The following is a 15,315-nucleotide window of genomic DNA, read 5'->3' as shown; positions in this document are numbered from 1 at the left end:
AGCTTCCAGTAGGATGCTCTACCAAGGTTCGTATCAGGGGTAAATATTTTGATATCAATGTAAATAGCCTTATGGTCTGTGAGGGGAGTAGTACAAATATTTGTAGTAACACACTCACTATCAATACATTTGGATATACGCCAAAAATCTATTCTGGATTGTCTGGAGCCTGTTTTGTTACTCCAAGTGAATGATCTTTCGGCCGGAAACTCTCTCTCCATATATCAGTAAGATCAAACTTTTCCATAAAAAGTATTAAACCCAAATTCTGATTGGTTGGCCTACCTGGGGGCCATCTATCAGTTGAATTATCTATTGTAATGTTAAAGTCCCCTCCTATCAATAATAACGAATTGGGAAATTTAGATAACCAATGAAGTATATGTTTCTCTATAGATTCAAGCAACTCATCATTCTCATGTTTGGTGTTGTACCCGTAGAAGTTTACAGTAATGAGCGTAATGTCATTGTAACTGATCACAAGACAAATAAAGTGACCAAAGGGGTCACATTCCGAGTGTAGAATATTACCACCAAAGGTATTTTTCATTGTAGTGACACCAGCAGAGCGTTCAGATCCATGGGAAAGCCAAATAACGTTACCCCACTGTGACCTCCAGAAGTTGGCATCAGCCAAAATTGAGTGAGACTCTTGAAAAAGCAAAAATCTGTTCGAAACTGTTTCGTAACCCCCTAGCATTAAGAGATAATATAGACAAAGACAAAACAACAAAGATTATATAAAAGTATAAACTGTAGTAGGATGAGTCAGAGACATAGGAGCAGTGATCGTAAACGATAAGGAACCGAGATCTGCACCATTTAAGTCAATTTAAAGTGAAAATAGCTTATTCCATAACCTTTGAAATTCAACTCAACTGGAAATTATGTTCAAGACCAAACCAAGGGTTCTTGCAGTAAGAGAGACTAAAAACCCTCTTTAGTGTAATCAGGAACTATTCTGAGAAATAAAAAAACAAATAATAATTTAAATAAAAGGGTACCTACTATTTTAAGTACATATGAAAACTGATCATAAAATAATTGAATAACAAAATGTTTCACATATAAACGTTCCTAAGACGTTTTTTGGAAATAAGTATTAATAACTAAATAGAACAATAACCGTGTAAAGTCAGAGCAGACCTGTATGCCATTTAAAACAGTATCTTAGTTACTTTATACATAAAACATAAATTCAGCTTTCAATCTTCTTCGTAAGTTTGTAAACAAAATAGGACTTCTGGTCATACAAGAACAAACTAATGAATTGAAATACCTGAGTATTCCTGTAAAATAGTCACCTGATGCTTGTTAGGTAAACCACATAAGGAAAATGAGAATACCATGGCTGAAACCATCAACCTGTTCCTTCTGGTGAGATTTTAGGGAGGAATATGGATTTCTGAACCGTTGATGAAACCTCGTCCTCCTACGAAGTAAGCAGCCTTCCTCACTTCGTGCTATCTTGATCGTTGGCCACAACTTGTTCCTTCTTTCTATGTCTTCCGGGCTGAGATGCTCGGCGAAACGCATACCATGGCTCTGAAGGAAGGCGTTCTTCCTAGCAGCTTTCCAGACAGCATCCCTGTAGAATCTGGTAGTGAATAGGATGATGATACCCCTGGGTCTTGAATCGCTTTGCTGTTGCTTCTTGCCGAGGCGATGTACAACGTCGATGGTATCACCAACTTTGTTCTTCTCTGCAGGCAAAACTTCTTGGCAGATACGGATAGCCTCTCCTCGCACATCTTCATTCTCCACCTCTGGCAAGCCGTAGAGTCTCAGGTTCCATTTTCTTGTGTATTGTTCCAGATCATTGAGACGTCTATGGTAGACATTGTTATTCTTTTCCACCCTTTCCACATTTTTTTCAACTTTTGCCACTCTCGTTTTCACATCATTAATTTCACCACATGCAAACTCCACAGTCTTTTTCAAGCCTTCGATAACCATGGTGTTCGCGCCTACCATTTTCTCAATGGCGTCACACCTGGAGTTGATGAGTAAGGAGAGGGTAGCCACGATGTCAGAGTTCATGTTGGGTTTTTTGGAGGGTGGAGGTTTGCACGGAGTAACCGGTAAAGAGGGGAATTCGTCATCTTCAGCATTCGAAAGCATGATATTATCCATAGGCCAAGTGTAGTTATGGCAGTTGTCTATAAGCACGTTTCTCTCTTGTTGATTAGCAATAGAACGGCTAACTTTTTCCTTTTTTTTTGTCACGACTTTGCATGGACATGCTGAAATAAATGATCCAATTATCATTCCAGTCACAGGAAAGGTCTTATATCTTGAACAAATAAAGATAATAATGACTAAACTTTTTTTTTTCACAATCTTTCTGAAGTTTGGTACGGAGCTTGGTAAAAAAGCATCTGTTCAAGCAGCCATCTTGGCACCGACCATTTGTTGGCAACACTGGGCATATCAGCAAATAGAGAAGCACGAAATTGAACTTCACTCAACTTTCTAGAGTTTTCCTTGTCAGTTAACACTGTCAACGTTGCCGTTTACTGTGGAAATTGAGATCGAATCAACGTAATATTAGCCACTTCAATGCAACATACCGAAACAAAACGAACTGTGCAAAACTAACTACCCAAGATATATTTTTGTAGTCAGAACGCATCGGAGTCTGATTCTAATGCATTGACTCTGTACTCTACACAGACCGGTGAGGCAGAACTAATCAGCGCTGCAGTGGGCCTATATGCAAATAGACCATTGCTATGGATCTGTTTCATTGTTTACAGCATGTGCGGTCGTGAGTAGATGCGCTTGTTTTGAGATCAAAGCGAGAGCTGCATGTGCACATTTTTTTAAATATCCTTTGCTAGTTAGTGAGTTATTAGTCCAGTTATAGATAATTTGTAGTCAGCAATAGGGGAGTGGTTGCTTCCTACAAGAGCACAAAACGTGTGCATTTCTAGACATCTTTGAAAAGCAAGTCAGGTAAAGAGCTTTTTTTCTTTCTTAAAGGGGCAGTGTTGTATTTTGAGACAGGTTTGCCAATAGGCAGAAGAATTTGTCTGATTCTCTGTAATAATGGTATGGGAATAATACATGTATTTCATTTTGTAAAGTGGTTTCTTGCATCAAACACCACATTTTCAGTCACCTCCATGTCTGAATGACAAGTGGATGAGCAGGTTATTGTCAAGCCCTGCATGGTGTATTTAAATCTCATGGAATGTAAGCCTACATTGAATACCACACATTGGCTGCTGCTGTAGGCTGAATGATAGAACAGCTATTTCCATGTTGAAATGTTAGGGGAAGCATTTTCTCCATTCTGTTTGATGGTAGGCCTACATTATGATCACATAACCACAGTAGCCTACTTGGCCACTGTTAAAACAGTAACTTAAAGCAGGTACAGCCTCAGTAAAAGGGTAAGCCCTTCGGTACAGATCTAGGAATCAGCATACTCTCCGCATACTCTCCGCAAATCCCAGCCTTAACCATAAAGCGTAAAAATGCCAAACTGACCTCAGATCAGTGTCTAGTGGTAACTTCATGACGGCCTAGGATCTCATCACCAGAGGGAGGCGCTAGTCTCTAACCAATTATTTTAAGGTATTATTGTGTTGTGTGGCTGTTGTACAGGTAACACAAAAAGGCCAGTGAGTGAGAAGCACTAGAAGGCCTGAATGCAACCCCACTTGGTCTTATTCAGCTCTTTGTCTCATAGTGTTCCACATCTGTACACCCCATTCACTTTCATCTAAAAGAAGCTCTACCAACAAACTCTACCAACAAGCTCTACCAACAAACTCCTGAGTCATTTCAGGCGAGCAGAGCAGAACCCTTGGACAGGATAGCTTTCACCTACAGTGTTTGATATTTACTGAAGCCTCCCAGGGTAAAGAGCCATGCTCTTAGTCAAGGGCAGAACGGACTTCCCTCCAGAGAGAGGGATAAAGAAAGAGGGAGGTAAAGATATATAAGAATGAGGGAGGAGAGGGAATGAGACAGAAATACATCCATGTGATCTTGCTATTCCACCCTGTAAATAATTGACATTTGGTTTGACACTTAGGGGTTCACAGTGGGGAAATGTATTACATTACAGTAACACACAGTATCACTATCCTAAACTAAACCATCTCCATCCAATGAACATAAACCCTACTGTCTCCTCCTGTGCTTCAGTTCTTTGTGTGATTGAATGGGGTGACGTAATCAGAAATCACTGTCCAACACACCAGTCCACATTACTGTAATATCGACTGCATTACGGGAACACTACACGTTGTCCTCTGTGTGTCATTATGGGGTTTAGGACTACTTTTGGTCTGAATGGATGATAGTTATAATCACATTATCAATACCAGGGCTCATTGGCAGTTTTCTCTGCTCGTTTTCGCTGCTTAAGGTTTTTATCAGGTTCACAATTGACCTCAGCTCGATATTGGATCATTTGCCTGTTGTACGTGTGTGTGTATATGTGTGTGTATGTCTTGTAGGCTTTATTGATCTCTGTGCCTGATCTCTGTTTCTCAGCTGTGTCATTTCATTGGTTAGCAATTTCTCAACACAACAAATGTGACTGAATCTGATGTGCCAGACATAGGTTACGCACGTGTTCACAAAGAAAGCAGTCTTGGCTATATAGGTCTGCATGACTGCAGATTAGACTATTTCAATGTAGCAATCCACTTAAGGACATTCTATCGACCAGCCAGAAAATGTCCTTCATTTTGCAAATGAATTCAGCCTCACACACTATAGTTACATCCCATTATTAGCAGTGAGCCACGGTCCAAATGTAAATGACTACAATTAAGGAGGAGAACAACGTGACACATGCAGGTATCTGCTGCTTATTCTAATATGTTACCTAACGTCAGTCTCTGCTAGTCAATCTCCCCTTCATTTTCTCTACATTTTTATCTCCCGGACATTATCCCACTAACTGGTGTTCTCTAAATTTACTCATTCCAGGGATAAATAGGTAGGTAAGATGTGGAGAATCAGAATGAGGTGGAACTGATAAGAGAAGTTATAATCTGTCACTGCAATGAGCACTAAACTAAAATTGGATTGCAATGGGAGAAAAAAAAAATCTATGTATCGTTTTTACTCTGGAAATAAGGTCTCATGGCCAGAGTAATTAATAAAGACATGTGCTATACTAAATATAAAGTTAAGATAGGATCTCTGAGTCCTTCTTTCCAACACTATACACAACCTATTTTGTTGTATGACCTTTGAACTTCTGCTCTTACAAACACGTTTACAGTTACAGGAGAGGAGCGATGGAGCTTGAGGAGATGCAACACTGAGTTAGTCTCATAGGCCTAAATGTGGGAAATGTATGCCAGGACCACAACAAGCTAGGAAAACCTAGGTGCAGTGGATAGATAGCATAGAAGGGAGAAAAAAAACCTTCCTGATTACGAAGATACCACCCGCCCCTCGCACACTGGGAGAGCGAGAGAAATCCCTTCCTAACTACGAAGATACCACATGCCCCTCTCGCACAGGGAGAGCGAGAGAAATCGAATCCATCTCTTGGCCTGCACTGACAGTCCTCTAACCTCCCCTCCCTTACTGACATAGTGATTACGCGCCCCGTGAGTTTGGCTGCCGTGGACCTGCCCCCGATCCCTGGTTTCACAGATAACAGATTATTGGACCAATTGATTTGTAGCACACACTGAATTCCCCATGGCTATTTAATGGGTTTTTCTCTTGCACTTTTCCTTCCATCAATCTATCAGGATTAAATTCCACCTGTCAATTATTGTCCCTTAGGCTATTCATTCTCATTTTCAAATAGCTGTTTGTTTGCTTAGAATCAAATAGGTTTAAATTGCAATTTAGAGGACCTGGAATGAATGAAAATGGATGGGGGTTTCTGAATTGCCTTTGTTGGTTTCCTTCTGCAAAAGTAGCTCAAGTTAACCTCCTCCCAGCAGTGTTCAGTTCACCGTGGGACATCACTATGTGAGGACATAATATGAGCAAGCTTGTGGCTCAGTTGGTAGAGCATGGTGCTTGCAACACCAGGGTTGTGGGTTTGATTCCCACGGGGAACCAGTATGACAAATAAATATGAAATGTATGCACTCAGCTGTAAATCGCTCTGGATAAAAGCATCTTCTAAATGACTTAAATGTATGTATGAGCCGAAGGAAGAACTATGGAAAACCTTTCAAAGTATTGTCCTACCTATAGCCCTCTCAACTGTTAAAGGCCAGCTCATACATACTCTGTTGGGATGCCTCAGGTAGGGGAAACCCTGAAGATGACTGATGGGATCAGGGAAGCTCAGGTAGAGGAAACCCTGAAGATGACTGATGGGATCAGGGAAACCCTGAAGATGACTGATGGGATCAGGGAAGCCCAGGTAGGGGAAACCCTGAAGATGACTGATGGGATCAGGGAAGCTCAGGTAGGGGAAACCCTGAAGATGACTGATGGGATCAGGTAGGGGAAACCCTGAAGATGACTGATGGGATCAGGTAGGGGAAACCCTGAAGATGACTGATGGGATCAGGGAAGCCCAGGTAGGGGAAACCCTGAAGATGACTGATGGGATCAGGGAAGCCCAGGTAGGGGAAGCCCTGAAGATGACTGATAAGATCAGGGAAGCCCAGGTAGGGGAAACCCTGAAGATGACTGATGGGATCAGGTAGGGGAAACCCTGAAGATGACTGATGGGATCAGGTAGGGGAAACCCTGAAGATGACTGATGGGATCAGGGAAGCTCAGGTAGAGGAAACCCTGAAGATGACTGATGGGATCAGGGAAACCCTGAAGATGACTGATGGGATCAGGGAAGCCCAGGTAGGGGAAACCCTGAAGATGACTGATGGGATCAGGGATGCCTCAGGTAGGGGAAACCCTGAAGATGACTGATGGGATCAGGGAAGCTCAGGTAGGGGAAACCCTGAAGATGACTGATGGGATCAGGTAGGGGAAACCCTGAAGATGACTGATGGGATCAGGTAGGGGAAACCCTGAAGATGACTGATGGGATCAGGGAAGCCCAGGTAGGGGAAACCCTGAAGATGACTGATGGGATCAGGGAAGCCCAGGTAGGGGAAACCCTGAAGATGACTGATGGGATCAGGGAAGCCCAGGTAGGGGAAGCCCTGAAGATGACTGATAGGATCAGGGAAGCCCAGGTAGGGGAAACCCTGAAGATGACTGATGGGATCAGGGAAGCTCAGGTAGGGGAAACCCTGAAGATGACTGATGGGATCAGGGAAGCTCAGGTGGCCCTTGTCAGGTGTGGGGGTTTCTGGAGGCAACTCAGGAGTCTCCTCCTGCTCAGGTCTTTGAGGCTAGATAGTTGGGAGTGAGCTGTGTTTCACCATCACTTTGAGAAGACCCCTGTCCTGAAAGGACAAAAACACGGGGGTCAACAAATGCTGTAGTTGTGAGTTTAGGGTTCAAGGTATTATGTGACTGAAATACTAGCTTGATGCAAAGTGTGGTAAGGCTCAGATGAGCCTTACCACGCATGTAGCCTTCTCAAAAAGCACTCCATACAATTCTCTTCACACTAAAAACACGTTTGCTACATTGTCATAATAAAATAGCATAGACTGGAAACGTTATTCAATTGAAAAGGTTGCATTTAGCTACTGGATAAGTATGAGTGTATCAAAATAACCAATTTAAATGCAGTTGAAATGGAACACCTGACATTCAGCCCATTATTTTTTATTAACTAGGCAAGTCAGTTAAGAACGAATTCTTATTTACACCCCGGCCAAACCCAGACGATGCTGGGCCAATTGTACACCACCCTATGGGACTCCTAATCACAGCCGGATGTGATACAGCGTGGATTCGAACCAGGGACTGTAGTGACACCTCTTGCACTTAGATGCAGTGCCTTAGACTGCTGCGCCACTCGGGAGCCATTACAATCATAACAAAACAAAAAAGGCAAAAGTTACAGTTGGTGCTGTAAATTGTTACAGTTGAATTAACGTTACAAAATAACAACTGATCTCATATTATAAACTGGGTGGTTCGAGCCCTGAATACTGATTGGCTGACAGCCGTGTTAAATCAGACCGTATACCACGGGTATGACAAAAATGTATTTTTACTGCTCTAATTACATTGGTAACCAATAAGGCACTTCAGGGGTTTGTGGTATACTGCCAATATACCACAGCTAAGGGCTGTGTCCAGGCACTCCGCATTGCATCGTGCATATGAACAGTCCTTAGCCGTGGTATATTGGCCGTATACCACAACCGCTCGGACCTTATTGCTTAAATATACAGGTCACGGTATTTACCTTCAGAGGGGAGGGAGACATCTCCAGAAGTTCTCTCTCAGATATCCAGTAAGTAACCAGCACAAAGCATTGTCTTTCATGATGTACAAGCGGATGTTTAGGCTAAGTTACTTGACCACAAAGTGATACAGAGCATAAGCACCGGCTCAATCTGGCTTCCTTCTTTTCGCGATGTGCAGACTCCATTTTGTTTTGTAACTTAATCAAAACTACGGTAAAGAAACATGGTCATTTGACCCCCAAAAGCTAACAGAATAAATTGACTTATTAAGTTGCTAGCTAACAAGTTAGCAGGAAACTTCCTCAAACAGCAATAATATCAAAGATTTGTATAACTAAATTTCATTGTTCTATCTGTGATATTATTGTGGAACACCTTGGAGCACCAAGCTCCCATCAGCATGGTAACTACAGTACATTCGGAAAGTATTCAGACCCCTTGACTTTTTCCACATTTTGTTACATTACAGCTTTATTCTAAAATGTATTAAATATGTTTTTTTCTTGTCAATCTACACACAATATCCCATAATGACAGCAAAAACAGGTTCTTAGACATTTTTGCAAATTTATTTAAAAAAATGAAATATCACCTTTACATAAGTATTCAGAGCCTTTACTCAGTACTTTGTTGAATCACCTTTAGCAGTGATTACAGCCTCGAGTCTTCTTGGGTATGACGCTACAAGCTTGGTACACCTGTATTTGGGGAGTTTCTCCCATTCTTCTCTGCAGATCCTCTCAAGTTCTGTCAGGTTGGATAGGGAGCATTGCCGCACAGCTATTTCCAGGTGTCTCCAGAGATGTTTGATCCGGTTCAAGTCCGGGCTCTGTCTGGACCACTCAAGGACATTCAGAGACTTGTCCCGAAGCCACTCCTGCGTTGTCTTGGCTGTGTGCTTAGGGTCGTTGTCCTGTTGGAAGGTGAACCTTAGCCCCAGTCTGAGGTCCTGAGCGCTCTGGAGCAGGTTTTCATCAAGGATCTCTCTGTACTTTGCTCCATTCATCTTTCCCTCGAGCCTGACTAGTCTCCCAGTCCCTGCCGCTGAAAAACATCCCCACAGCATGAAACTGCCACCACCACCCCATAGGTATGGTGCCAGGTGTCCTCCAGACGTGACGCTTGACATTCAGGCCAAAGAGTTCAATCTTGGTTTCATCAGACTAGAGAATCTTGTTTCTCATTTTTAGAATAAGGCTGTGGAAAAATACTGAATACTGGAAAATGTGGAAAAAGGGAAGGGGCCTGAATACTTTCCGAATGCACTGTACATGCTAATTACTGGAATCCCAAGCTTTATACCCGCCACGTCCTCAGAGGAAATAGGCCTACCACAGAACATCACAATTTCAGTAACACTAACACAACTTGAATGTGTTAAGCTGTTCTACCCTCAGTTGCTGGCCTCCTGCTGCAGTCTCATTTACTGGCTTGTATTTCTTCTTTTTTTACAGGGAAATGATAGAGGAAATAACCAGTTTTGGGAATCTATTCTGAAAATATAGTTTACCAACCGACCAACTACTTCACTTCACACTGGAATAAGCTAAGCTACACTAAAGCTGCCTTAAGGAAAATACAATTGACTGAACTAAAGTTACTTTTAAAAACTAGTTCACTACAGCCAAATTCACTTTGTGAAAAATTATCGTAAATCCGAAATGTCATAGACTACAAATTGCAAGAACAGATAAATTTTGAGTCATATGTTAAAAGAATGTGTCATTTAACCTATTAAACACAAAAACAATGTTTCAAGTGAGAATTAGGCAGGTCCAGTAAGTAGCTAAACTGCTACATGTCAAAAAGTAATTAACTACTGAAAACACTACCTAGATTTAGTTCAACTACAACCAAGCTACTGCAGAATGTAGTTATTTTACTAGTTGAACTGCAGAATGTAATTATTTTACTAGTTGAAGTGCAGAATGTAGTTATTTTACTAGTTGACCTGCAGAATGTAATTATTTTACTAGTTGAACTACATGTACCCTCTAAAAAGTAAAGGTTACTGGAGTATCCTTTAGGCGTTCTTCAAATTGAAACTGTGGGGGAACCTCTACAAGTTCTTTTAATTACCCTTTAAACCTCTTTTTAATGGATCCTCAAAGAACCTTTTGAAGAACCGTTTGGGGTACATTTTTTAACTATACCCCTCCCCTATTATTATAAATAATATGCGTAACAATAAAACAATATTTTAGTTGTCAGTGTTTATTATGATTTTAGTGCAAAGCAGAATTTAAGAGAAATCTAATATGAGTTAAACTCCCAGGAGAGCCCCAAGTCCATTGACATATCTGATATTGGCAGAAAGCGTAAATTCTTGTTAATCTAACTGCACTGTCCAATTTACAGTAGCTATTACAGGGAAAGAATACCATGCTATTGTTTGAGGAGAGTGCCCAGTTTTGAACATGAAAAGTTATTCATAAACAAATTAGGCACATTTGGGCAGTCTAGATACAACAGTTTGAACAGAAATACAATGGTTCATTGGATCAGTCTAAAACGTTGCACATGCACTACTGCCATCTAGTGGCCACAATGTAAATTGCACCTGGGCTGGAATAATACATTATGGCCTTTCTCTTGCATTTCAAAGACGGTACTAAATAAATAAAAACGTTTTTCTTTCTTTGTGTTATATTTTACCAGCTCCAATGTGTTATATTTTACTACATTCCTTTCACATTTCCACAAACTTCAAAGTGTTTCCATTCAAATGGTACCAAGAATATGCATATCCTTGCTTCAGGGCCTGAGCTACAGGCAGTTAGATTTGGGTATGTCATTTTAGGAGAAAATTGAAAAAAAAGAGTCTTGATCCTTAAGAGGTTCATCAACACGTCAGAGGATATACCCTGGGAAATTTTCTTGTTACTTACAACCTCATGCTAATCGCATTAGCCTACGTTAGCTCAACCGTCCCGAGGGGACCCACTGATCCTGAAGAAGTTTTATTATGTTTATGTTCTCCGTATCCATAGACAAGGGTGATTTTGCAGTGCATGGTGTAGGGAGGGTGAAGTCTGTGAATCAAAAAGTCATTATACAGATGATTAACAAAATATGCACACGACAGTATTCAAACCTTGTTTTTTGTGGTGAATGTGAATGAAAAAACTGTTTTGATAATGGTTTTCATACACATACCATGTCCATAATGTAGAGGCCTATGGGATATTCATAGACGAGGTAAGGGAAGAGAATGGTAAATGTGAGCTGTAAAACATACCAATACCAATTGACATACCTGTATATGCCTCCTTGTCTGTATACCTGCAGATAGACACAAAAGTGAGCGGTTCAGTCATCTGCACCAATACAGCCAGCCTTCAACATATTCTAATAGCCTACATATTCTTACCTCTGTTGATTGATATGCATTGCATTGTATCCATTTTCCCTTTTAGAAAGATTTGCACAAATATGACAAGATAGATGGTATCATCATAAAACAATATACAGTTGAAGTCGGAAGTTTACATACACTTAGGTTGAAGTCTTAAAACTCGTTTTTCAAACACCACACATATCTTGTTAGCAAACTAAAGTTTTGGCAAGTCGGTTAGGACATCAACTTTGTGCATGACACAAGTAATTTTTTCAACAATTGTTTACAGACAGATTATTTCACTTATAATTCACTGTATCACAATTCCAGTGGGTCAGAAGTTTACATACACTAAGTTGACTGTGCCTAAGAACACCATCCCAACCGTGAAGCACGGAGGGGCAACATCATGTTGTGGGGGTGCTTTGCTGCAGGAGGGACTGGTGCACTTCACAAAATAGATGGCATCATGAGGCAGGAAAATTATGTGGATATATTGAACCAACATCTCAAAACATCAGTCAGGAAGTTAAAGCTTGGTCGCAAATGGTTCTTCCAAATGGACAATGACCCCAAGCACACTTCCAAAGTTGTGGCAAATGGCTTAAGGACAACAAAGTCAAGGTATTGGAGGGCTATCACAAAGCCCTGATCTCAATCCTATATAAAATGTGTGGACAGAACTGAAAAAGCGTGTGCGAGCAAGGCCTACAAACCTGACTCAGTTGCACCAGCTCTGTCAGGAGGAATGGGACAACATTTTTGTGGAAGGCTACCCGAAACGTTTGACCCAAGTTAAACAATTTAAAGGCAATGCTACCAAATACTAATTGAGTGTATGTAAACTTCTGTCCCACTGGGAATGTGATGAAAGAAATAAAACCTGAAATAAATCACTCTACTATTATTCTGACATTTTTGAAGAATAAAATGTATCTAGCTTCAAGATATAGTTCAACTATCTTGTGGATGTTATGGACTATCAGTCCTTGCATGTCAAGCCCTATCTTTGAATTTGATGGGGGTAACGTTTCCTAAGCCCATCCCTCAGCTGTATATCAAAACAAGTGGAAGGGACTCCCTTTTGTTGTTTTCTGAATTGTAGGCTAGCTTTAAAGATACTCTATGCAGAAATCGCTCCAGAATTTCCTGGTTGCTAAAATTCTAATAGTTTGCCTAATTTCAGTTTATGTGGCAAAATAAGCGGGTATAGTGTCGAGAATCATTGCACCATCAAAACCGCTGTGAAATATATTTTCCATAAGCAAACAATATTGTATTTTCAGCTGTTTGAAGCTGGTGTACAAAACCTAAAGTAAAAGATACAAAAACTAACGTGTGTGTGTCCTAATGAATGTGAAGCATAGAAATAGCGCACAGAGGAGATCTACTGCTTCTTAGACTTGCTTTCAATCACAATTTGTAAATTTGGTCAGATCACCCAAAAAGTTACATATTTCAGCTTTAAGGTTTAGAGCTAATCGTCACTTAGGGTGACGTCTCATAATGAGTTTTTATATGGCTATATCCCTATAGTTGGAAAATGTGTGATAGCAGTGCAGCAATGGTAGCATTCTGTGTTAGCACGCTTTCTTTCATCCTTCCATCCCATTACTTTTCCCATAGGGATTTTACCTTGTGGCAAACAATGTCAGTATACAACAAGTTACTGCTCACGTATCCCCTTTAATCATATATCATTGGAAAGCTAAGATTCACAGCTGTACGTCATACACATTTTCGGAATGTTCAGGTCAACAGACCTTTGACCTCAAGGGTACATATCAGAATTACCTGTAGAAATGGCTTTAAAAAGGAAACCCTGATACATTTTAAACGTTGTTTGCCAAATGGTTCTGAAAGGTCATGAAATTAGCTTTTAAATGATATGTGATATAATCAACTTAGAAAGCATCAGTTACAACTATTGTTTATAAATCGCCCATATTGTGCCATTGACATTAGAATGTTGGACGCTTACCCATTGGACACACACTGGTTGAATAACATTGTTTCCACGTCATTTCAATGAAATTACGTTGAACAGATGTTGAATTGACGTCTGTGCCCAGTGGGTAGCAATAGAACTCCATAAAGTGGTGGAGCTATGTTTTTGGATTGTACCTTTTGGAACCAAATTTCACACACACAGCTAGAACAGGAAAGATTTGTATATACAGGGCCATCATAGGATTCACACATTAACCTCACAGAAGCCTTTTTCCAATATGGCCGCCAAACAACTCAATGGGGTCTTATTGGATCAATTTCGTATGACCATACCGGTATGAAATATAATTATAGTACGCCCAATAATATCTTGTAAATGTTCATAGTGATGTAGAATACATAACCAAATGAGCCATATATATATATATATATATATATATATATATATATATATATAAAGATGATAAATTATTCACAGAATTAAGAATGAATCTAATTCATTGATTTCTGAAGATGTTATGATCAGTAATTGCAATATGGCATCTTTAAACATGTAAAATGGATATGTAAATGTTAATAGTCATGGATGTGAGCCGATTAAAATGATATACTTAAGCAATAAGGCACCTCAGGGGTTTGTAACATATGGCCAATATACCACGGCTAAGGGCATGTCAGCCAATCAGCATTCAGGGCTCGAACCACTCAGTTTGTAAAATGTTATATTAGCTGTTTTCATAAAACAGAGGACTAGAAACTTGCTGCAAACATTACAGCGATCAAACATTTGGAAATTGCACCTTCTATATTCTACTATTCTCACTCCCATAAGTAAGTTGGGACCCTGACTTAAAATGTAATGTATGTATTTTTTTATGGTCTAGGGGCCTCTTAGCAGCCATTGGGCCTTAAGCGGCCACTCATGTCGCTTGCCCGGCCCTGAACTTGCCCCTCAACCTCATAATCTTACATATGGTTGCTTTCAATCATAACAGGAGTAACTTGCTTAATTGCTTAAACATAACTTTTTCCATCACCCAGCACATCAGATCACATAGGACACAGAGTACTCACAGGTCTCAGTAACTCAATTCAACCCCACTCTCTGTACCAGAACATCATGGCACAGAAGTAAAAGTAGTAGAATTTGCTTTGCTGGGTATCCACTCCCTATCAGCTAACGTCATAGACACGACAGTTACCAGAAACCAGACATTACGACAATAAACCTATGTTTTATGACAGAAAGACAATAAACAATCTTGACGTTATAATGAAGTGTATATAACATGGAGACTGAAGAAACATGACTATTGTACTTTTTTTTAGCATTATGATGTGACTGCTTGTATTAGAACTGTTACTTCGACCGGATCCTCGAGTCTCCTCTTCTACCTTCACAAAGTCAACTTGCATTTGAAAATCACTGTACCACTGTCTCCACTGTATAAAGTCAACTTGGAGCTATTTCTCTGTCCATATCATAACAATCCTCCCCTCCTGCAGACAGGTGATGATAGACTCCCCCAGTCGCCCTCCCGTGAAATAAAAAGACCCTGGCAATTTTCCACAGCAGTCTCACCCCAGCCTCTCTCTTGTCTGTACAAATTACATGTTTCCCACTACTCTCTGGCTCCTGGGGTGATTATAGCGTGCTTCGGGCTCCTGCAGGCAGCTCACCGTGCACTAATAAGACCAGAGACAGGCTTCCCCAGTGTGCAAATGTGAGAGATTTCACTCCCAGACACATCATACCTCAGC

This window comes from Oncorhynchus tshawytscha, linkage group LG08, assembly GCF_018296145.1.
Source record: "Oncorhynchus tshawytscha isolate Ot180627B linkage group LG08, Otsh_v2.0, whole genome shotgun sequence".
Classification (NCBI taxonomy): Eukaryota; Metazoa; Chordata; class Actinopteri; order Salmoniformes; family Salmonidae; genus Oncorhynchus; species Oncorhynchus tshawytscha.
Note: the sequence above shows the minus strand (reverse complement) of the source record.